Below are 24253 nucleotides of genomic sequence, written 5' to 3'. Positions count from 1 at the left end.
AAATTCCAGCTGACTTGACTTCGCGAGGAGTGTCTCCTGCAGACCTGCAAGAAAACAGCCTGTGTTGGGAAGGACCAGCTTGGCTTAAGGAAGACATCACTTCATAGCCTATGATAGACACCTCTACTGATTTTACAGCACAGAAGATGCCAGAAGGAAGGGTTAAAGTCCTCTGTCACGTCAGCAGAGCAATTCAAGACGGAGTCATCTGTCGATTCTCAAAGTTGTCACGATTACAGTGAATAATGGCATACTGTCTTAGATTCATTAATAACTGCAAGACTGCAAAGGAAATGAGAGTAACTGCTGAATTGTTTCACAATGAACGACAGGACGCTTTGCTACAGTGTGCCAGAATAGCACAAGAAGATACAAGTACATACAAAACATAAATCTACCAGTTGAAGACCATAAAAATAACAAGCTCAAATCACTGCATCATATCCTTGATGATATGAGACTGCTACGGGTTGGGGGCAGGCTGCAAAATGCTGGTCTGTCATATGACGAGAGACATCAACTCGTACTGCCACCTAACCATCATCTCACATGACTAATAGTGGAAAGTGAACATCATCGTCTTTCCCATTCTGGGTGTCAACTGTTGCTTTAGTCTCTCAGAAAGAAATACTGGGTACCTAATGGACGAAATGCAATCGCTCATGTTCTGCATCAGTGCTTGACTTGCCAGCAATTAAAGGCGAATCCTGCACAACAGCTCATGGGAGACCTGTCACACCTACGTGTAGAAGCTGTGAGACCTTTCTTCAACAGTGGGATTGATTAAACAGGACCGTTCTATGTGAAAACAGGCTCAAGGAGATCCAAATTAAAGTGCTACGTTGCCCTGTTTGTGTGCTTGGCTACACGAGCAGTGTATTTGGAGGTAGTTGGCAAGATGATGACAGAAGCATTCCTGTCAGCCCTCAGAAGATTTTTCTCCACAGTGGGGTAGATGCCAAAATCTGTACAGCGACAAAAGGAAAAAATTAGTTGGAGCTAGTCGGGAACTTCAGCTGCTGTGAGCAGTCATTATCAGCAGACACAGGTGGAAAATTTTATGTGCAAAGAAGGTATCGACTGGCACTACATTCCTCCTGCATCACCGGACTTTGGCGGGATATGCGAAGGTGGAGTGAGGTCCTTCAAGTGCCACTTGCGGCGAACGATGGGGACCATATGTCCAACTTTCGAGGAGTTGACAAACCTGACTTGCCAGATTGAGGCTTGCTTGAACTCTTGTCCTCTCACGCCACTGTCTTGCGATTCTATTGATCCCCAAGTCCTCACCCCCGGTCATTTCCTGATTGGAACCGCAATCACAAGCATCCTTCAGCCAGATCTAGTTACAGACAACCTGAGCTTGCTCACAAGGTGGGAACTACTGCAGCAAGACTTCCAGATCTTTTGGCGGCACTGGTCATCTGACTACCTGCATCATCTGCAGCAGCAGGCCAAGTGGATGGCCCCTAGTCAGAACGTGCAACCTGGTGTGTTGGTCATACTAAGAGAAGATAACCTGCCACCCTTACTTTGGAAGCTGGCCATCATTGAAGGAGTACACCCCGGGAGTGATGGAATGGTGCAAGTAGCGACTATTCACACACTGCAAGGGGTTTTCAAGATACCAATCTGCAAATTATGCCCTTTAACAAGTGACGTGATAGAAAAGTGAGCAGTGTATTCATGTTTTTTATTTGCGTTTTTTTTCTTTTGGGTGTGCCTTGCAGCAGACTCAGTGTATTTAGTCATTTTTTTCTGTTTAAATGTATATTTATGTGATTGTGATTTCCAGATACTTGATACAAACCCTATGGACAGAATACCTGATTGAAGGACACAATGTTGTTTGTATTTACTTATGTTATTTTCTGTGATTTAGCAGGACTTGTGTTACTTGTGTTATGCTGGAAAGAAATTAATATTTATTTGGCGGCCGGTATGTTCGTTTGTTACAATTGACTAAGTCTCTGAACAGTACTGCCCTCTCTGCAGGTATTTGTACGTGAGGGACAGTGGTTAGTGGGCCACCCCTCCAAAGACAACTAACGGTACACTCGCCGCAGCGAGGGAGAGATTTTTGGCAGTGGTGAATGGGCAGTTGGTCGGGCGGCTGTCCTTAGCTCATGGCTGCACGCGCCATATAAACGGCAACGATGTATATTTTGTTTGTTAACTTACCTATGAATAATAAGTGAGTATCTCAGCTCTTGTGTTTCATTCGAATCTGAATGGATTCGAACCAGTCCTCTTCAATTCATGGTCCTCCGGTACATTTACGTTTTCATCTGCGGACACAAATACTGGGAGATTCGTCAAAATTATTAATAGCCACAATTACTTAGGAGGTTGAAGCCCAGGCAGGGGTAGTACAAAATACGATTAACAAAGCATGACTAGCTTCATAGATTGAGACCCAGACTGTTGCATTTCTACGAATTCACATCCGAAATAATCGCAGTTACATTACAGTAAATGCCAAGCAGCACTAACCCGAGCTATGGTTTCATGGCTCCTACTAAGAACAGTAAGCGTGCACAAGGACATACAAAAAGCGGCAACTCCTGCGCTATTGAAGACCACGAACCGACCCCAACCACGATCTGCAAACGACTGAGGATGAGAGGGCCTCTCTCGTCAGTTTTGTTACCAAAGACACTGCACCTCAGTAAGCGTCCGCTGGCAGAAAGACATGCCCATGCCCAACCAAAACAGGGTGAAAGTAGGTTTTGTTCCGGTCAGTAAAGCCTAGTCTCACGACTCAGAGGTTGGAGTTTCTGGAATGGCGGCTATTCTGGGAAAGGGCGGCACAGTCTAGTGTCCATGCGCTGTCAGGAAGCCGTGGCAAGAAATTCAAAGTAACGGCTATTTGACGAATTATTATGAATGATTAAACTAAAGCAGGGAGAAAATTCCCCGCCCGCGAGACAACAGTCCTCTGCTTAGGCACGCCTGAAGTGACCTCCTCTAAATGCCAGTGAAAATGAGTTTGATATTGTTTAAGGAGAAACCACCCAAAAATTTAGCTTTTGTTCTACTTTGCCGATTTCAACCAAATTTTAAAATCATACCCATCAAGTAAATAAAGATCAATAGTCATTTTTTTTTAAATTCAGAACTTTACTAGATTTTGAGTTTTGAATTTTTAATGGGATTCTAATGGCAGCATTACAAACCAACTTTTGGATTTCAGACCTCTATTTTCACACTCAAGATTTTCTAGGTGCATTGCAAAAACATAGTTCAACAATTCTGTGCACTCAGTTTATGAAAAATATTATTAATTTACTTTTACAATTTTTTCCCAAGTTTCAGACATCAGTTTTCTTTAACTATCGGCACATGAATGCGATAATAAAACAGACAAACTACTTTTTCGAGCATATTAATGCATAAGGGTATGTAAGTACTTCGAGACTACTTCCCGCAAAAATTTCGTAGTGATTGGTTAACATTTAGCATAAAAATGTTGGTACTGAACTTAGAAAAACAAACTTATGGGGAAAACGGATTTTAAAATTTTATTATAAAATGAATGTTAGTACAAGACACATATCCATTAAAATTCACGAGTACCATATGTTTTCCTCTCCTGCTCCTATGAGACTGTTTCTTGTAATTTTAGGACCATAGTATCCTTTTTTCCCTTCCCCAGGCAGTATACTGTGGAATGTTTCGTTGACCTCTAGACAAGCAGACCTTCTTCTGCGAGGATCATAAAGGAGTGCTGGTCCTCCTACGCTCTTCAGTCTTCTGACATCCCATACTGAACTGAGAAACAGCTTCTCCAAGACCATAAAGTATTTTCTTTGTAGATAGGAAAATTTCTTTGGGACACTTAGACCAAATCTCACTATGCAATCTTTCATTTGTGTTTTGTGTCCTGACGTCAACGCATCTTGCCAGTAGGGCGTCAGGTGGAAGTCTCTGATAGACAGGTACTACCTTTACCACAATATGCATACTAAAAGGAGTTTGAATAACATTTTTGTGAAGTTCTAGTTCTTCACTTGGCACTTGTAATTCGAATACAGCCAAATCGTTTTAGGGTCTAAGAGATAACAGTTCAAAGATGTAAAATAGTCATTCAACTGTTTTAAAGAAAATGATGTTTTATTGTGAAGTCTCCTATTAATTAATAATTCATTCCATCGACTTTCGGCGTATTATTCGGAGCGACTTTTGTCATATATCAAACGACTGGTAAATTTGCGTACCATCTGAGTTTACCATTGGAAACGCAAATTATATGTTATTGGGACACTCTCGTTGTCAGGAAGGCTGGAAAGGTCGGCAGTTGAACCTACTACACATCTAGCGGTATCCTAGAAAAAAGGGTCTGCTCTACACACTCCGTAGCAATGTAGCTGCCACTTAGTGTAATCATCAGTGTGCTGTTACAGGGGAAGAAAGAAAACGTCCCGTACGTAAAGACGAGGTTATTGGTGCTTACCTTAAATTAGTATGGAACTGCGCGAAACGCAATGCTGAACATTGTTTGGCTACAGTAACAGATCTAAGAGGCTGTACTGAAAAGTAGTGCCTCCGATTTTTTATACGAAAACTCTTAAGGCTTTTTAAAAAGAACAAATTGCAGAACGATCACAGGAAACAGTTACTTCCATAAAATATCCAAGAGTACCCGTACGGAAGGAACAACCACATAAAATTAATTGCGTGTTAGGCAGATGCCAGACTGAGATTCATTGAAGAAATCCTTAAGAAATGTAATCTATCAACAAAAGAAGTACACCCTTTTCGACCAATACTTGAATATTACTCGTCAGTTTGGTATCCGTACCAAATTGGATATATATGTTATTAACATTCTACATCTTTATTCTTCATGTCTACATATTTATTTCTCAACATAGTCAACCTGGAGACGAACACATTTCTCCCAACGTGAGATCAGTTTATAGATACTATCACTGTAGAATGTTTGACTATGTCGACACAGCCACGACCTCACCTTTCCTTGCACTGCTTCATCACTAACGAAGTGATGTCCTCGAAGATGACCTTCAAGTTTTGGAAAAAGATGAAAGTGGGATGGCGTCAAGTATTGACTGTACAGAGGGTGATCGATGGCAGTGAATCCAAGGCATCGGACTGTAGCAGATGTCGCCACTCTCTTCTGTGGTCTGGCATTGTCATGCTGAAATTTCGAAAGTCGATTACAAGCACTCTGTTTCTCATGCAGGGACATAGTTATGTTACACACCTCCACATTAGGCGCTAGAATTCATATAGATCTGCACTTCGAAAGCTGCCTTGCAGACTGTGGCGGAGGATACTTTGTGTACCACTCACACTTCCCTGGCCGGCCGTTGTGGCCGAGTGGTTCTAGGCGCTCCAGTCTGGAACCGCGCGACCGCTACGGTCGCAGGTTTGAATCCTGCCTCGGGCACGGATGTGTGTGATGTTCTTAGGTTAGTTAGGTTTAACTAGTTCTAGGTTCTAGGGGACTGATGACCTCCGATGTTAAGTCCCATAGTGCTCAGAGCCATTTAAACGATTTTAAACACTTCCCTCCATTTCTAATTCCAGCGTGAATATTTCGCAGGAAGAACGATTATCCGTAAGCCTCTGTGTGGACATGAAGCTCTCTAATTTTATCTTCATAGTCTTTTCGACAGATATACATAGAATGAAGCAATATATTTGTTGACTTTTCTAAGAACGTACGCTCTCTGAACTTTAACAATAAATCACATTATGTCGCTCTTACAGCGTCTCCCACTGGAGTTGGTTGATCATATCTGTTACGCTTCCATGCTTACTAAATGAATCTGTAACGAAATGCACCGCTCCTTTTTGGATCTTCTCTATTCCCTATGTATGTCAAATTTGGTACGGATCCCATACTGACGAGTAATTTTCAAATATTGGTCGAAAAGGGTGTTTAGTAAGGTACTTCCTTTGTTGATGGATTGCATTTCTTGAGGATTCTTTCAATGAATATCAGTCTGCCATCTGCCTTACTCACAATTAATTTTATGTGGACGTTCCACTTCCGTATGGATGGGTATTTTATGGAAGTAACTGTTTCCAGTGATTGTTCTTTAATTGTGTAATCATACAATAAACGGTCTTTCTGTCTACGTATTCGAAATACCTTACATTTGTTTAAGTTGACAGTCAGTTGTCATTCCACGCACTAAGTGTCGATCCTCTGCAGCACTTCCTGCATTTCGCTACAATTTTCCAGCATCGTGACTGCTCTGTATACAACAGCATCGTCACCGAAAAGTCTCATGGAACTTCCGACGTTACTTAGTAGGCCATTTACACATACCGTGAAAAGAATCGTCCTATAACATTCCCCTGGGGTACGCCCGAAGTTACTTTTACGTCTGAAGACTTGTCTCCGTTCAGAATGACGTGCCGTGTTGCATTTGATGGTAGCTCTTCAATCCAGTCACATAGCTGGTATGGCATTTCGTAGCCTCGTATTTTGTTCATTATGCTGCAATGCGGAACTGTACTGTGTGCCTTCCGGAAGCCAAGGAACACGGCACATACCTGGATGCCTGCATCAACCTCGTGTTCCAAAACGCTGCGAATAAACACGGGGTTCTTTCGGGGCTCATACCTCGGCTTTTGTTTGTGATAGAAAGGTGCAGTCAAGTGTCTTGTACAGCCCTTGGGCTAGAAACCATTTGTGTACCCAACAGAAGGATCGTCTTAGTGTCACTATCCTACAGTACAGGGTGAAGACATTAATGCTACACATTTCCTACTGCTTAGGCAAATGGAGAAAATCGGTTGGTTCTTTTTGCATTTGATGTGGCCTACGGTGGGCCTGAAGGGGCTTAAGGAGGCATCATTAGTTCATGGGTGGTTTCTTAGAAAACCCCAAAAAAAGGTTTTTTGCCATTTTTTCGTACCAAATCCGAGCAGCGGATTCCAAGACGGCTATTCAAAGCAAATGCTTGAAATTTTTAAGATATATTCCTAAGATCCCGATCTCAAACAGTCTTGAAAGTTTTCTTGATATCTTTATCTGTTTCCGAGGTACAGAGTTTGTAAGTTACCCAACCCGCACATGTAAAACTCGGCGCGAGCTTATAAAGTGACGTAGAATGGAGAAATAGGGTGTAAAGTTTCTCCATTATCACCTGAAGGGTTCTGGGAAGCCCAAGTTGTAGTACTGAAGGAAGAAACCAGAGGAAAAATGCTCCTATTGGAACACAAAAAACGAGAATGTGTTCCTGTCTATTTAAAAGACTGGCTGAAAAGTGGGGTACCAACTGCGTCATTCTACCTTATTCAGTATCTTTAAAAATTTTCCTGAAAGGTTTAGCAAGCAAATATATTCACGGTTTTTTATGCTGGGAGAGAAGGCGTCGGTGGTAGAAGGAAGAGGACGGTAAAGTAATAAATGCCGAAAGTGAGTAGACAGTGGCTGTGATACAGAAAGACCGAAGGAGACAACGGCAGTGTGAGCGAAAGAGAAGGACACAGTGGCAGTGGAACAGAATCTGCAGAGGCAAAACAGTGCTAGGAAAAGAGTGATGGAGACAGTGCCAGTGGAAGAGGAATAGAGGCGCAGAAAGTGGAAGTGAATGAGAGCCAGTGATAATGAGATCCTGTGGCAATGACAACGAAGAAGAGAGACAGAGTGAGAGGAGACAGCAGCAATTGGAAGAAATGAATATAGCGGTAGTTGGAGAGAGTAAGAGAGAGACAATGACAGTGAGAGGAGACACGATAGTGGTAGGACAGAAGGAAAGACACGGGTCATTGTGACTCAGGAGACAATGACACAGAGACGTAAAGAGATAATGCTTTATGAGTTGGGCTGAACGAGTGAGAGAATGGGCAAGTGGGAGTGGAAGCGTACGAGCGACTTAGACTTACGCCGATGAACTAATTGGTGTGTGCTAGGTACATGGGGGGGGGGGGGGGGGGAGGGGGAGTGAGAGGTTAGAAACAGCGCGAATATTTTCGCATGCCAAAATTTTTTGTAAAATTTGTAAAAGCGCTGTAGAAGGTAGGATAAAACTGCTGGTATCCCCTTTTAGTGCCATTTAAAAGGCAGGTTGGTTGGTTGGTTGTTTGGGGAAGGAGGCCAGACAGCTTGGTCATCGGTCTCATCGGATTAGGGAAGGATGGGGAAGGAAGTCGGCCGTGCCCTTTCAGAGGAACCATCCCGGCATTTGCCTGGAGTGATTTAGGGAAATCATGAAAGGCAGGAATATATTGCCTGTTTTGTGCTCCGAGAGGAGCTTCTTTCCGCTGGCCATTATTATGTGTAACATTTCGAAGAAAATACTCATCACCAAAACTGGACGTATTCGTCACAAGAGAGTTATCCCCAGTTCTTATTTATACAAACTGTCTAATTATTTCAGTCTGTAGATCACTGCTTTTTATTTCCAGATTACCGATTTCGGACAATGTCGCCCATCGTCAGAACATATGTTGTAGCTGCACAGTAACCTGCCGTAAACGAACAGTCAGTACACTGTCATACCCAGCAACTACAACGTAATTATGATCTGAAGATGGCCGACGTTGCCTGGAACCGGTAGTCAGGAAATAAAAATCAACGATCGGCAGCCTGAAAAAATTCAGACGGCTTGTACTCGTCCTCTTGTACAGGTACACTGAGGGATGACTTTTAAGGCTTTCTTATGCGGATGTGATTCGAGTCTGATCAATGAATGTATCGTACATAATTGTTGATAGTATCTGATGAGAACGATGAGAGCAAAAGTCGAAATATTCTGAAGTACAGTATCTATCAGCTACCATGGAATAACAGAAAAATCACTCCTTTTTGTTTAAGACGAAAAGATCTCGCAAGTTGTAAAAGTAGTGTAGTGGCGAGAGTCCAACGTTATAGATCTTTGCTCCTCAAACCAAACTTCCAGTATAGGCGTCAATCTTCAAAAGAGGCTTACATCCTTCTGAAGCAGTTGAAGTTCCCTGAAGAGTTCCAAACTGTGCTACTTTGGTCCATTGGCCAGCAGTCATACCAATAACTTCAGCAAACATCCTCATGTTAAGTTCCTTGTAGCCTAACTTATTTCCCAAGTAACATCGCAGAACGAGATCAACAGTTTCGCAAACCTTTAGTGTATTGCTAATAATGGAATGAGCGTTTGGCGTCATTGCCCGGGAGGCCCCTTACAGGGCAGGTCCGACCGCCTTGGGCGACCTGCGCGCCGGATGGTGACGAAATGATGATGAAGACAACACAACACCCAGTCCCTGAGCGGAGAAAATCCCCGACTCGCCCGTAGGACGGCAATCCGTCACGCTAACCACTCAGCTATCGGGGCGGACATTGCTAATAATGTATGACTTGAACTACACTGAAGCAGCAAAGAAACTGGTATAAGAATGCATATTCAAGTACAGAGATATGTAAACAGGCAGAATAGGGTGCTGCGGTCGGCAACACCTACATAAGACCAGTGTCTGGCTTAGTTGTTAGACCGGTTACCGCTGCTGCAATGGCAGGTTATCAGACTTCAGTGAGTTTGAGTGTGGTGTTACAGTCGGCGCATGAGCGATGGCACACAGCCTCTCCGAGATAGCGATGAAGTGATTTTCCCGTACGACCATTTCACGACTGTGCCGTGAATATCAGGACTCCAGTAAATCATCAAATCTCCGACATCGCAGCGGCCAGAGAGAGAGAGCCTGTAAGAACGGAACCAACGACGGCTGAAGAGAATCTTTCAACGTGACATAAGTGCAACTCTTCCGCAAATTGCTCCAGACTTTAATGCTAGGCCATCAACAAGTTTCAGCCTGCGAACCATTCAACGGAACGTATTCGATATGGGCTTTCGGAATCGAAGGTCCACCTGTGTTCCTTTGATGACTGCACGACACAAAGCTTTACGCGTCGCGTGGTCCCGTCAACAACGACATTGGACTGTTGATGACAGGAAACACTGTGCGACTGATCCCGGCGGAGATTCGAGTCCTCCCTCAGGCATGGGTGTGTGTGTTTGTCCTTAGGATAATTTAGGTTAAGTATGTAAGCTTAGGGACTGATGACCTTAGCAGTTAAGTTCCATAATATTTCACACGCATTTGAACATTTGACTGGAAACATGTTGCTGGTCGGACGAGCCTCGTTTCGAATTGTATCGAGCGGATGGATGTGAACTGGTATAGAGACAACCTCATGAAACCATGCACCCTGCATGTCAGCAGCGCACAGTTCAAGCTGGTGGAGTCTCTGTAATAGGGTGGGTCGTGTGCAGCTGGAGTCATATAGAACCCCTGATACGTCTGGATACGACTTTAACAGGTGACACGTACGTAAGCATCCTGTCTGGTTACCTGTCCATTGTGCATTCCGACGGACTCGGGCAATTCCGGCAGGACAACGCGACGCCTCACAGGTCCAGAATTGCTACAGAGTGGCTCCAGGAACACTTTTCCAAATTTAAACACTTCAGCTGCCCACCAGACTGCCCAGACATGAACATTATTGAGCGTATCTGGGATGTCTTGCAACGTGCTCTTCAGAAGATATCTCCACCCCTCGTACTCTTACGGATTAATGGACAGCTCTGCAGGATTCATGGTGTCAGTTCCCTCCAGCAATACTTCAAACGTTAGTCGAGTCCATGCCAAGTCGTGTTGCGGCACTTCTGTGTGCGCGCGGGGGCAGTTGTTCCAGTTTCTTTGGCTCTTCTGTGTATTATCACCATCAATCGATGTCCGGTCGGTTTGCTTCTGTCATTAGTAAGTTCTTGTCTGTTTTAGTGTTGTCACCTAACATTTTCTTTAAAATTGCGTATGTTTCTGCAATAGCTTCTCTGATTTTCAAATAAAACTTAGCAGACACATTGCTCTTACAGCGAAGCAACGTCACATTCACGAAAAAAAAGTGAAGAAGTCTGATTGGGCATAGTCCGATGTAGCATGACTGCGCTGGAAGGAAGTTCCGCAATTTTTGGTCAGTGTTTTATCAGAAACCATACCTAGTTTCGTGTTAGGTCTGATGATGTAAAATGCATTTGTAAAGAAAACAAAGAAATACGTAGCATATATGTTTCTGGACTAAGAAGCGTCGGGAGTTTGCACACTTTATTTGATTTCATTTTCTTTTGCTTCAGACTTCGATAACGGTGACCTTCTGCAGGACCACTAGATTCTCCGTGCACTGCCAACGAAACAGTATCTCGGCCGTTACGTTGCCAGTGAACTCCTTGAGTTACTGCCAATAAAAGAGTGCCAAGGTTACGAAACTGAAGAACGCAAAGTGAGCACTTACCCTGCATTGTGGATGCTGTTCGAAAGAAAAAGTAATATGAGCAAGTGAAAGAGCAGTCAACATTATATTTACTCAGAAGAATGCATTTCACTGAGCTTCAAAAACCACTAAAAATTATTGAAGATATGAGACCTGTGCCGGTCGCTGGTGGCCGAGCGGTTCTAGACGCTTCAGTCTGGAACAGCGCTACCGCTACAGTCGCAGGTTCGAATCCTGCCTCGGGCATGGATGTATGCGATGTCCTAAGGTTAGTTAGGTTTAAGTAGTTATAAGTTCTAGGGGACTGATGACCTGAGATGTTATGTCCCATACTGCTCAGAGCCATTTCAACCATGAGACCTGTAAAATATACATTCCCTCAAAGGCAAAAAGTAATCTGATACGCAAACTTTGCACGAAATTCTCTGTTTCTAACGTCCTGTTGTGACACCTTTGTCATACTTTCCTGTCTTCTGACGTCACACTATTTTACCGCTAATACAACGTCAGTACAGATTAACGACCCGAAAAACATTAACATCAAGCCTGCAATACTACAGCAGCTGGTGTCTGCAAGGTACACACGGCATTTACTTTCACCAGTGCAGCTGCAATGCACCTTTTTGTCTCTTTTACCTCGTGACGCATTCGTTCCGTTCTGTTGGAAATGTCACCTTCTCGCCGTTGAGCGAGGTTGTAAATTTGGCACGGGCCAACTACCGTTATTATAACGGAAACGTGCAACAGTTTCCTTGTAGCTGTCATGTATATCTGCTGGAATATTTTGCACCCGTACTCCCATATCGCCAATTATTGTTTTGTAGAACATTCCGTTGTTTCATATGTAAAGATGACGTACGGACTGCACCGTCACTGTTTTTCGTCTCTTATTGACGTTTCTTTTCCTCCACTTCTGGAAGCCAGTCTACAAATCAATGGCGAGGTCATGTAGGAGTCGTTGCAGGCGCACAGGCCTGCTCCGTATACGTCACGCATCCGGTGAGAGGCGCCGCCGCTGCACCGTTAGCTACGCCACGGTTCCTTCACTCCACTGTCACAGGTCTGCCGACGCGGCCCTGCAGCCACTCCAGAGTGCCACTTTCTGTATCTGCTGCTGTGTTGCTCCCGATATCGCAGTTTAGAGAACACTGTAACATACCATGATGCAATGTACCGACGTCTCCACGTACGCATCTGATTTTTTTCCGTATTTTATATAAGCAGAGAGGTTGTGGTCTGTGTCCCCCTATGAATTGAATTCAACCTCTATGTGGAATCATGTACTACAGAGCCGTTTTTTCGGTGCAAGTCAGGGAATCATATCCGCAAACACGACGGAAAATCTCATAGTGCCAGTCCCTTAGGCACGTGCTGGTTCTCCGGGACATTAATCGAACTTTATTGACGATTTCGCTGCAATGACCTGTCTCAACTCCGCAGTGTCCTCTTCCTGCAATAGCAAGCATCTCTGTACCTAACGCCTCCACCGGCACAATTCCTTCTCAAAACTGTTGATATTGCTTCTACTGGTTTTCTATTAAGTTAAGCATTCACTGTAGTTGTTGTTGTTGTGGTCTTCAGTCCTGAGACTGGTTTGATGCAGCTCTCCATGCTACTCTATCCTGTGCAATCTGCTTCATCCCCCAGTACGTACTGCAGCCTACATCCTTCTGAATCTGCTTAGTGTATTCATCTCTTGGTCTCCCTCTACGATTTTTACCCTCCACGCTGCCCTCCAATACTAAATCAGTGATCCCTTGATGCCTCAGAACATGTCCTACCAACCGATCGCTTCTTCTAGTCAAGTTGTGCCACAAACTCCTCTTCTCCCCAATTCTATTCAATACCTCCCCATTACTCGATGTTAAAAAGTTCCTCTTCTTCAGAAACGCTTTCCTTGCCATTGCCAGTCTACATTTTATATCCTCTCTACTTCGACCATCATCAGTTATTTTGCTCCCCAAATAGCAAAACTCCTTTACTGATTCAAGTGTCTCATTTCCTAATCTAATTCCCTCAGCATCACCCGATTTAATTCGACTACATTCCATTATCTTCGTTTTGCTTTTGTTGATGTTCATCTTATATCCTCCTTTCAATACACTGTCCATTCCGTTCAATTGCTCTTCCAAGTCTTTTGCTGTCTCTGACGGAATTACAATGTCATCGGCGAACCTTAAAGTTTTTATTTCTTCTCCGTGGATTTTAATACCTACTCCGAATTTTTCTTTAGTTTCCTTTACTGCTTGCTCAATATACAGATTGAATAGCATCGGGGAGAGGCTACAACCCTGTCTCACTCCCTTCCGAACCACTGCTTCCCTTTCATGCCCCTCGACTCTTATAACTGCCATCTGGTTTCTGTACAAATTGTAAATAGCCTTTCGCTCCGTGTATCTTACCCCTGCCACCTTCAGAATTTGAAAGAGAGTATTCCAGTCTACATTGTCAAAAGCTTTCTCTAAGTCTACAAATGCTAGAAACGTAGGTTTGCCTTTCCTTAATCTTTCTTCTAAGATAAGTCGTAGGGTCAATATTGCCTCACGTGTTCCAACATTTCTACGGAATCCAAACTGATCTTCCCCGAGGTCGGCTTCTACCAGTTTTTCCATTCGTCTGTAAAGAATTCGCGTTAGTATTGTAAGTAGGCTGTTTATGTTTTCTCTATGTAAGTAGGCTGTGTTTTCTCTATGTAAGTAGGCTGTTTATGTTTTCTCTATGTAAGTAGGCTGTTTAGGTTTTTTTATTGGTAACGCCACCTCTGTATGAAAATCACTGGCTGTGCTGTGTGCAGTCTGTGGCTGCTTTGCATTGTTGTAATACTCGCCATTGTAGTGTTGGGCAGCGGCAGCTGGATGTGAACAGCGCGTAGCGTTGCGCAGTTGGAGGTGAGCCGCCAGCAGTGGTGGATGTGGGGAGAGAGATGGCGGAGTTTTGAAATTTGTCATGAACTGCTATATTTATATATGATGATATCAAGGTAAATACATTGTTTGTTTTCTATTAATATCTTTCATTTGCTAACTATCCCTATCAGTAGTTAGTGCCTTCCATAGTTTGAATCTTTTATTTAGCTGGCAGTAGTGGCGCTCGCTGTGTTGCAGTAGCTTGAGCAGCGAAGATTTTTGTGAGGTAAGTGATTTGTGAAAGGTATAGTTTAATGTTAGTCAGGGCCATTCTTTTGTAGGGAATTTTGAAAGTCAGATTGCGTTGCGCTAACAAAATATTGTGTGTCAGTTTAAGCACAGTCATGTATAATTGTTCAAAGGGGACGTTTCAGTATTATGCTGCCGTGACTTATTAAACTGATAGTTCGGTAATTTTCACATCTGTCAACACCTGCTTTCTTTGGGATTGGAGTTATTATATTCTTCTTGAAGTCTGAGGGTATTTCGCCTGTCTCATACATTTTGCTCACCAGATGGTAGAGATTTGTCAGGACTGGCTCTCCCAAGGCACGGCTATCTGTATCGCTGAGGCACGCAAGCCGCCCCACCAACGGCAAGGTCTATGGTTCATCATGCATTAACAAATCGTGAGAGACTATAGAAAATATCGTCAAATGAATAACCCCAGGGAGTTTGTGACACTACGAGTAATCGGTCCCCATAGAGGGAGCTGGCGTAGTGGACATTATCAAGCGACTGGACAGAAATATGGAAAGACCGAGAGAAATATATGTTTGAACGTAAATGCTGATGCTAGCCAAGTCTGCAGGTTGTGCTGTTATATTTGACCATGAATGACGTCCAATAGCGACAATACGCTCTAAGCGTCGGTAGTGGTCACAATGGTGTTCCGTGTAGTGGCGAGTGCATTGTGTCGAAAATAAGTGAAGTCGAAAGTGGACAAATTGTTGGTAAACTTAAGATGGGTACTTCCGTAACCAATGTGTTCCAACAGGCACCGAATCGAAGGATTACACAGCGTACAGCGAAAGCAGAAAAACCCATCCGCTGTGTCACAATGCGGGCCGAAGTGGGTGTTGAATGATCGTGATAGACGATCTCTGAAGAGGGTTGTAACAAAAGGACGACAGCTGGAAAAGTCGCACTAGCGAACTCTGTCAGCACAAAAAAAAAAGGAAAAAAAAACACCAGGGGAGCTTCGCAAGGTGGGAATTGCAATGCGAGTTCGAATTCCGAAAGCGCTCATCAGTGATGCAAATGCCCATAACAGAAAAACATGGTGCCGAAGCCATAAACACAGGACATGGAGCAATAGAAAAAAGTGATTTGGTTGAATGAGACTTATTTCGCACTGTTTCCAATTGTAATGAATATCTGCAGTTAGGTAATAGGTATACTTTAAATGTTTATGTACAGGGTGTTTCATTCATGTTATACACTTCTAGAGGTAGTAGAGGGAACTTAATAGATCAAGTTTTACATAGGAACGCATATCTGGAAACGTCATCCAACGACGCTAAGTTATAAAGGATGATGAAGACGGATAAATGTATCAGTCTGAGATAAGGTTCCTTGGTTCTGAAACCTCTGACAGTGGAATACTCGTACCGGTGCTTTGTTGCTAATAGTGTTTCAGACGTGGTAGTACGGACTGACACAAGAAACAGTGTCTCATAAACATGGGCTCTAAAATGCATCCCTGAGTACTTGTTCATCTTCGCTAGTGTGAAACATGTCTCCTCTACTGAACATGTGCTCATAGATCTTAAGGTGTGTTTACTAGACATTTTTTCTTGTTTTGGTCTATACTACCACCTCTGAAAGTTGCCCACCCCACAATCTTAGCAACAAAACTACTGGTGCATGTATCTCACTGTCAGGGGTATCAGAACGGTTTTGACTCGTTCGTTTCCGCTAGAAGGACCCTGGCCTCAAATTGATACATTGATTCTTCTCCATTATCCCTGAAAGCTTGTAACATCATACCAGAATCATCTACATTCATTTATGGGCGCTGGCGCTTGTAGATTTGACGCCCTGTATCACTGTTAGATGACGTTCCAGACATGGGTTCCTACGTAAAACCTGATCTACTAAGTGAGTGAAGTGTGTGACACAAATTGTGAAACACCCTGTATATAAATGGCCAATAGTAAAAATAATATTACATCACATTCTAATAAAATAATATGTATCTAGAGAGCAGAAGGAAACACTTTATTCAATTTTGTAATTTTAATGTAATAATTTTATATTGTAATACCAGACGTAAGCTTAGGAATTGCTAATAACTTTAATAATACTCTATTTGTTAGTAACGAGATGTCGCAAAGTGATCGTGGTAACTGTGAGTTATTGTAATTATATTGTATATGAGGTGAAAATAGTCCTAGTGAATGGAGGTCATCATTTCAATGTTTAGCACAGATTCAGAAAAGAGAGACATCACAGAAAGTATTAAGAGCGAGCCTCAGCGCTCAGTCGAGATAGGGCAGCGAAGCAGCTGTGCTAGTAAAATGTTCTAAAGTTTCGTTTTAGGCGAGTGCAAAATATTCAGGGGTGGTTTTTGGTAACTGAGTTTGTGAGCCCACACCAACTTTAACTTTATTTGTGGTACACCAGGAGTAGGTTACCAGTGGGCGTATTGGCTGAGATAATGATCTTATCTCAGAGTCTCTTCCGTGTTACATTACACTTCCAGTGTCAGGTTACACACTTTGGCGACTTATATCTTATAATCAGGGTCGTGCCCCGCTCTCCTCCCCCAGCGAACTGATCAAGATCATCCAGAGGAACCACTATGGACCTTAGGCTGTTGTATGAGCAATATTCCAGCTTATCCAGAGGAATCCCTGTCCTACCCACATGCCTTAGCAAGTTGCATGGTTATATTCAAAGTCATCCAGGTGAACCCCCATACCTTAGGCAAGTGGACTATGTCATGACATAACTTAATACTGGTCATGTGATATAAAATTGGTGAGAAACCCCTGGACCAATGGCAGCTCCCTGGACCAATAAGATTCGAGACCTGCCTCCCACTTAAAATCCTTTATAACTAGTTCAGTTGTGCAGGCCTCTTCATTTGACGTTTGTGCTCCATGGGAAAAGGTACAGATTTGTAACAAACACTAATTCTACAGTGGTAGGGTGTGGAAACAACAACAATGATATAATAAAGTACCAATTGTTTATTATTTACAATTTTGTTTTTGTGATAGTTTAATTTACAATAATTGGCTTTTGTTTATTACCAGTTTTTTTTCTTTTATTTACAAAGCTATTTGTTTCTTATTATAAAAACATACAGTGATTCTTGTCAGAGTTATTTTTTCTTATATATAGCAAATTACAATTTTTTGTTGGTACACTTACACAACCATTTTTTCTAATGTATATACAACTTTTTTATTTACAAAGTAATTTTTCTGATGACATATGAGTATCAGGTACATTAAACTAAAGCTAGAAGAACTGTATTTCCCATTATCTTTCTATATTCAGTATTTACATTTTAATCAATCTACTTATATATTTTTCTAAATACATTTTCTTTCTTGTACAGTATTCTCTAGGACTGGGCAAACGATACTCGGATTGAAACATGCTCGAGATTTTCCAATATGCTGCAGCATTTGATACCGAAATGACGTCAGAATTTGCCAGAGATCATTTATTAAACAGATGTAACAGCTGACAAGGGTGTTCAGAAACAAAGGAATACGAAAGATAAAAAGTATGGTTGACATATGTCAAGACAAGTAATATTTTCACGTTAAGGATATCGCGTGTTTGTATCGTGTTATTTCTGTGGAAAATGAAGGGGAAGAAATGGATGGAAATATTGGTGGCATAGTATACCTCACATCACATATTCGCTTTCGTTAACATTGTTCTTCAGTTGTTCAGTTCAACTATATAGGTCAACTGAAGCACGCTATACAAATTTTCATGTGTTGTTTCTTTCGCTTCCGCTACCACCAATTGTCTGTTCTTACGTAGATAGTAGTACTGCCGATGGCAAAAGGAGCTATTGTATCCCGTACTTCCGGTGACCAATATATATGTAGACTGTTAACGAAAACGTGGAAATGGACGTACCTTACATTTGCAACCTGTACCTCAGTTGAACTACGCGAAGAGGCAATAAGACGACACATATACAATTTGTATCCCGTACTTCACAATGGCGTAGTTTTTTTTTCGCCTTCGATGCTAATAGTATCGACTGAAAGTTATAGTTTTGATCGCAGCAGTGACAATAGTATCCCATTCTTTAGTTGAGCTATATAGCTATACACAACGTTTTTATCCTGCTCTCCAGTTGACATATATAGGTAAATCTCATTAATGTTACAAATGGTTCAAATGGCTCTGAGCACTATGGGACTTAACATCTGTGGTCATCAGTCCCCTAGAACTTAGAACTACTTAAACCTAACTAACCTAAGGACATCACACACATCCATGCCCGAGGCAGGATTCGAACCTGCGACCGTAGCAGTCGCGCGGTTCCGGACTGAGCGCCTAGAACCGCTAGACCACCGCGGCCGGCTTAATGTTACATATGTCGTTCTTTTCGAATAGATAGTGTCAGTGTAATCGTCAACTGCAGGACGGGATACAAATTTTAGCTGTGTCGGGGGTTTCACCTTTAATATTGCTAGTACAGATTCGAAAAAAATCGTACTGATATTAGTACTGGAAAACGAAAGAAGAACGACAGCTCCGAAATTTCTATTACGTGCTGGAGTACAAGAAAACATCAGTAATGGAGTAATTCAACAATGAAATACGTCAAAATAGTCAAATTCAGTAAAGGAAAAAAATGGAAAACAGAACTTACCACACGGGAACTTAAAAGAACCGAAGCTCGCCTGCCGGCCGGAGTGGCCGAGTGGTTCTAGGCGCTACAGTCTGGAACCGCGCGACCGCTACGGTCGCAGGTTCAAATCCTGCCTCGGACATGGATGTATGTGATGTCTTTAGGTTAGTTAGGTTTAAGTAGTTCTAAGTTCTAGGGGACTGATGACCACAGCAGTTAAGTCTCATAGTGCTCAGAGCCATTTTTTTTAAGCTCGCCTTGAACGACATCAACAAAAATCACATATCCACATACACAAGAAACAAAACACACACACACAGTCCGCAGCTCGTGGTCGAGCGGTAGCGTTCTCGCTTCCCGCGCCCGGGTTCCCGGGTTCGATTCCCGGCGGGGTCAGGGATTTTCTCTGCCACGTGATGACTGGGTGTTGTGTGATGTCCTTAGGTTAGTTAGGTTTAAGTAGTTCTAAGTTCTAGGGGACTGATGATCATAGATGTTAAGTCCCATAATGCTCAGAGCCATTTGAACCATTTGAACCACACACACACACACACACACACACACACACACACACACACAAGCATACATACACGCACAGACACACACATTCACACCCCCACCCCCCATCCTAATGTGAAATTAGCTAACATATTTCGGACGGTACATCTGCCCAAGATGTTTAACGAAACATTTAAACGAGCAATATGTTTGGGGAATACTACGCCTCCATGAATAATTGTCTAAGTGTGGAAATCCGGCGTTTCCTCTTCCCTACAAGAGATTTCACAGCTGACCAATAACCCTCTATGTTATTTGTGCAAGCCCCTGTGGATTAACTACGAGCCCCTTGTGATTAACTACGAGATGCTGATAACCCCTTTTCCCTAAATTCCTATATGAAGAAAAACCATCTGAAATTACAATGGAACCCTCTGCAAAGTGATCTTCAATTAAGCTGACCAAAAATTCCTTCCTTCGATTTTTGCCAAAATGCGACTCGTGAATTTCGACCATAACACCCCCCTCCCCCACCGGCCCCCTATATTTCATGTATTCCCCACAAACTACCCTACAGAAAGAGTACCAGTCCACAACTGCGCACGTACTCACACGACATTCATGGACACACAGCCACACAGGATATCTCAAACACGAACAGTACGTGATTTTCATGATGTCTCTCAAGGAGAGCTTAGATTTTTCGAAGCACGTCCCTCGTCTACCGTACCGCCACAACCGATCTTTGCTGCAGCGCCATACGAATAAGTCGTGAGTAAGGCGACGAGATACACTTGTGAAGCGCATATGTTCGCCGCACTCACGACATCGAACATACTCGGCAACGAGACCACACATTTGCAAAAAACAAATCGTGGCCAACATGTCTACGCCCATAGCCTCCCTCAAATCATCCAGGTCCATCGGAACAGAAAACCCATACCTACAAACGAAAATGAGATACTAAAAGTTGTCCTAAAATAAGAAACCAATAGTCCAAATTACGTCAATATCACTAAGAATGAAATTAAGTACCGAGTGAATTGCAAACAACCAATTATTTAAACAAATGCAAACGAAGAATATTTTGAGCAATATGTAGCGATCTCTTTTAAACTCACATTCAATTATTTTAACGCACAATGTTAGCGCTTATCTGGAACACAGAACTATTTTTTTATCTATAGCTGAAAGTGAAGACATCATTATCTATGAGTAATGTATGACGTCATTGGTCAAAGCCGACGGGTTGTATCCCCTGCTTCACTAGACCCCACGATGCACACATCGACGAGAATATTGCCAACCAGCAGTAAGCAACTTCAAGCCGTGAAACCGACAACAGATGCTGTAATCCAAATTTCATTGAAATAATCTTTATTAAACAAATTATAAAACAAATTCGCCGAATAACTGTAAGAATTACGCATTGACTTCGTTTTTCTGCTGACAAAACAATATCAGGCGAAGACACAACACTTGCTCCAGAGAGAATCGCAAGACACACGGTGGAGAAGCAGAGATGATGTTACCAGTTGGTATGTCATTCAATCCGACACTGTACGCGGCACGTTTCAAGAGCAAGAAAGAAGAAGATGACCGAGCCGACTATAGGTGCGTATACGGCTCGATGGAGGTTGCAGCTCTATCCATTTTCTATCGGAACTGGCTGCAATCCCTGCCTTGTGCAGCCAGTTGAAAGGGCTTCTCACCAAATAGGCAAGTTTTGTGTGTGTGTCGTGCAGTGAACGTGAAGTGCATCGTCTCAAAAAGTGAAATTTGAACAAATTCATTGACTTTTGGAGATTCGTTTAAACGAGCAGTTTCTGTTAGGTCCCCATTTGCAATTACTCATGTAAGATTTGATGTAAAGTGTATGTCATGGTATGAATCTTGGGATGGCTGGACTAAGGTATTACAGCACAGTACACAACCCCAGCACGCTCCAGTGAATCCTGTAACGTCTTCAGTCTTATCGCGACATTACAGATTGGGGGGCAGTGTAGCGATGTAAGGGGTACCAAATTTGTTATAAAAGTCAGTAAATTACTCAACGGACAGTATTTTTCAGTACAGGCATTTCGTTCATTCCAAGCAAATATGGATTCATGACGTCATCGTCTAGACACGAGTTGACTGTAATCTGAATACGTTTTAGCAAATTAATAGTTTCTTCCAGGCGATAAAATTTTGTTGTTGTTGTTGTGGTCTTCAGTCCTGAGACTGGTTTGATGCAGCTCTCGATAAAATTTTATTGATTATGAAATACAAGTTCTTGAAGTTTATTCAGAATGGGAAATGTTAATAAGTAATTGCAGGCCATAATTTATCTGTTTAATATAAAGATGTCTGAATTTTGTGTGCATGAAAAAGTGTGAATTTATGTGCGGCTTTTACTCTGAAACGAGTTGTCACTTAAAGCGCAAAAAGTGCGCGTGTACAGTTCGCTGACCTGCGCGGTGAATTTTTATTTTTTTGTGATTTTGACCCGAATCGAAGCAAATCCAGATTCATTTAGACTTTACGTGAGATGGACAATAGAGTCGTTTAGCCCATTAGAGAAAACTGCAACCCGCGCGCTCTGTTTGATATACTTTACACGCTAGTGCGTGATCCAGCTGCCAAATGGATCGCGTGCAATAGATGCAAACGCACTTGGACTTAATGCACGAAGTTGGAAATTAATTTTGAGACAAGTGCTTATTTTGACAAAAATGAACCGAAAGTTTATTCAAAATATCGAGGTTCAATTTTAATTGAGACACATATAATCTTGTTGATCATGTTGCATAGCAACACTGTAATGCAGATTAACTAATTAATTACAACGATTTGCGACGTAATAAGCCCCATTACACATACAAACTGTTACACGAAATTTGCTGACCGCATGAGAGTATGAGAGTGCTTTTATTTCCAGGAATGCTAATAAACGGGCGGTTTAAAAAGTTAAAGTACTAACTGTTGTGTAACTTCATCGATTGTCCCACGCCACTACTGAACGTGTTGCATCGTGTCTCTTCACAAGAGATCTCAAGAAGCCGGGATAAACAAGAAACAAGAAGAAGAATAAAGAAGAGGCATCGATATAGTCCTACCACACTCAAGGTATGGGAAGAAAAGAGCTTGTAATAGAAGAGATTTATTTCACGGTGTCGAAGATGAAGAAGTGTTCGTAGCCCTTAAAGCATGCATTTTAGAGCCCATGCATGTTTACTGTAATTGTTTTTCGATTCGTTGTTCCTGTCATGCCCTAGAGTATCAACCATTCCTCCTGGGATGTCCTGTATATCTGATATGCGCAATCACTGACCCCTCTGCTAAAAGTAGCCTATAGTAGAAGAAGCCGATCGTAGTGATCGATAAAAAAGGATAGGTCGTTCAGATATTTAACTGCAGACGTATCACACATAAGACAATTTGCTGTAGAATTTGGAACATAATTTACACTCGTCTGTGGTGATTTCTTCCGAGACCGAAAAATCCTTCTTAAAAAATCAAGACATCTATTGTGTGGAACTTAACTTTCTCTGTTCGTCTACGTCGTTAAAGAGGCTGTAAGTAGTGGAGTCAAGAAATATTTGTTTTGAAAATAAAACCGCTTTTTCTTGCTGTATTGTAATTTCTTTCTCCCAGAGGCGTTTCGCCTTTTTTTTATCACTCTAAGGCATCTTCAGTGGGAGAGTTTGTTGGCATCTGAGTTTCCTCTCATTTGGTCTGGAGGTAGCTCTTCCACTTCATTTCCGAAACATAAGCACATTTTTATACTCCGAACTTTTTCTTCACGCTGCTCATCATGTCAAACTTTATTTTTGAGGTGTGTTATTACTCTTTTGCCACTAGTTATAGACAGATGTTCGAAAACTATGCTTTTAAAGACGTAAATGTTGTCAGTTTATTATATGTTTCCTGTTGTTTGGTTTGTTTATCTACATGTTACAATCTAGGGTGACACAGTTTTCAAACAAATATCTATAACTAGTGGCAAAAGATAATAGTGCACCACAAAAATAAGGTGAAGAGCGTGAAGAAAAAGTTCGGAAATGAAGCGGAAGTGCAACCTCCAGACCAGATAAGAGGAAACGTAGATGCCAACAAACTGTCCCACTAAAGATGCCTTGCAGTAAAAAATAAAAAATAAAAAAAGGCGAAACGCGTCTGGGAGAAATAAATTACAGTACAGCAAAACAAATATTTCTGTGCTTGCTGCGGAGGATGGCCACGCAAACAAACTTGTTAGTGGAGCCAAGGCTGAAACTGTGTAGCTAGATTTACGTTAGGTATTCTACAAAAGTCCTGCCCGTAGTCTACTACGCAAAATACGTGATTACCCAAAGTCATAACAGGTATACGAATGGACTTAAGACTGCCTTGCAAACAGAACTCATTAAGTCTCGTTCGGCGTACCTCAAGGAAGTTTGATGGGACCATTGGTATTACTGTTCGTAACATTTATAAATCACATGGCGGACAACAGTTTTAGCTCTCTGAAGTCGTAAGGTAAGGCGACGCCGCTGTTCAGCTGCAGGCCACTTGGTTTAGGAGATGCAACGAGACTTACAGATAATCAGCATTTTGTACAAATACTGGCAGTTGATTCTCAACATCACTAAATATAACTTAATGACTGTAACTAGTTGAGAAAATATATCATTCACTCAGTTGAATCGCTCAGGGCCAACAAATATCTAGTAGTATCACTCAGATGCGATAGATGGTGAAACTATCACATCAATTTGGGCGTAGCAAATGCAAATATCACAATGAGTTCTATCGGCAGTATCATAAGACTCTAGT

Source organism: Schistocerca serialis, chromosome 1 (genome assembly GCF_023864345.2).
Source record: "Schistocerca serialis cubense isolate TAMUIC-IGC-003099 chromosome 1, iqSchSeri2.2, whole genome shotgun sequence".
NCBI classification, from domain to species: Eukaryota; Metazoa; Arthropoda; class Insecta; order Orthoptera; family Acrididae; genus Schistocerca; species Schistocerca serialis.
Note: the sequence above shows the minus strand (reverse complement) of the source record.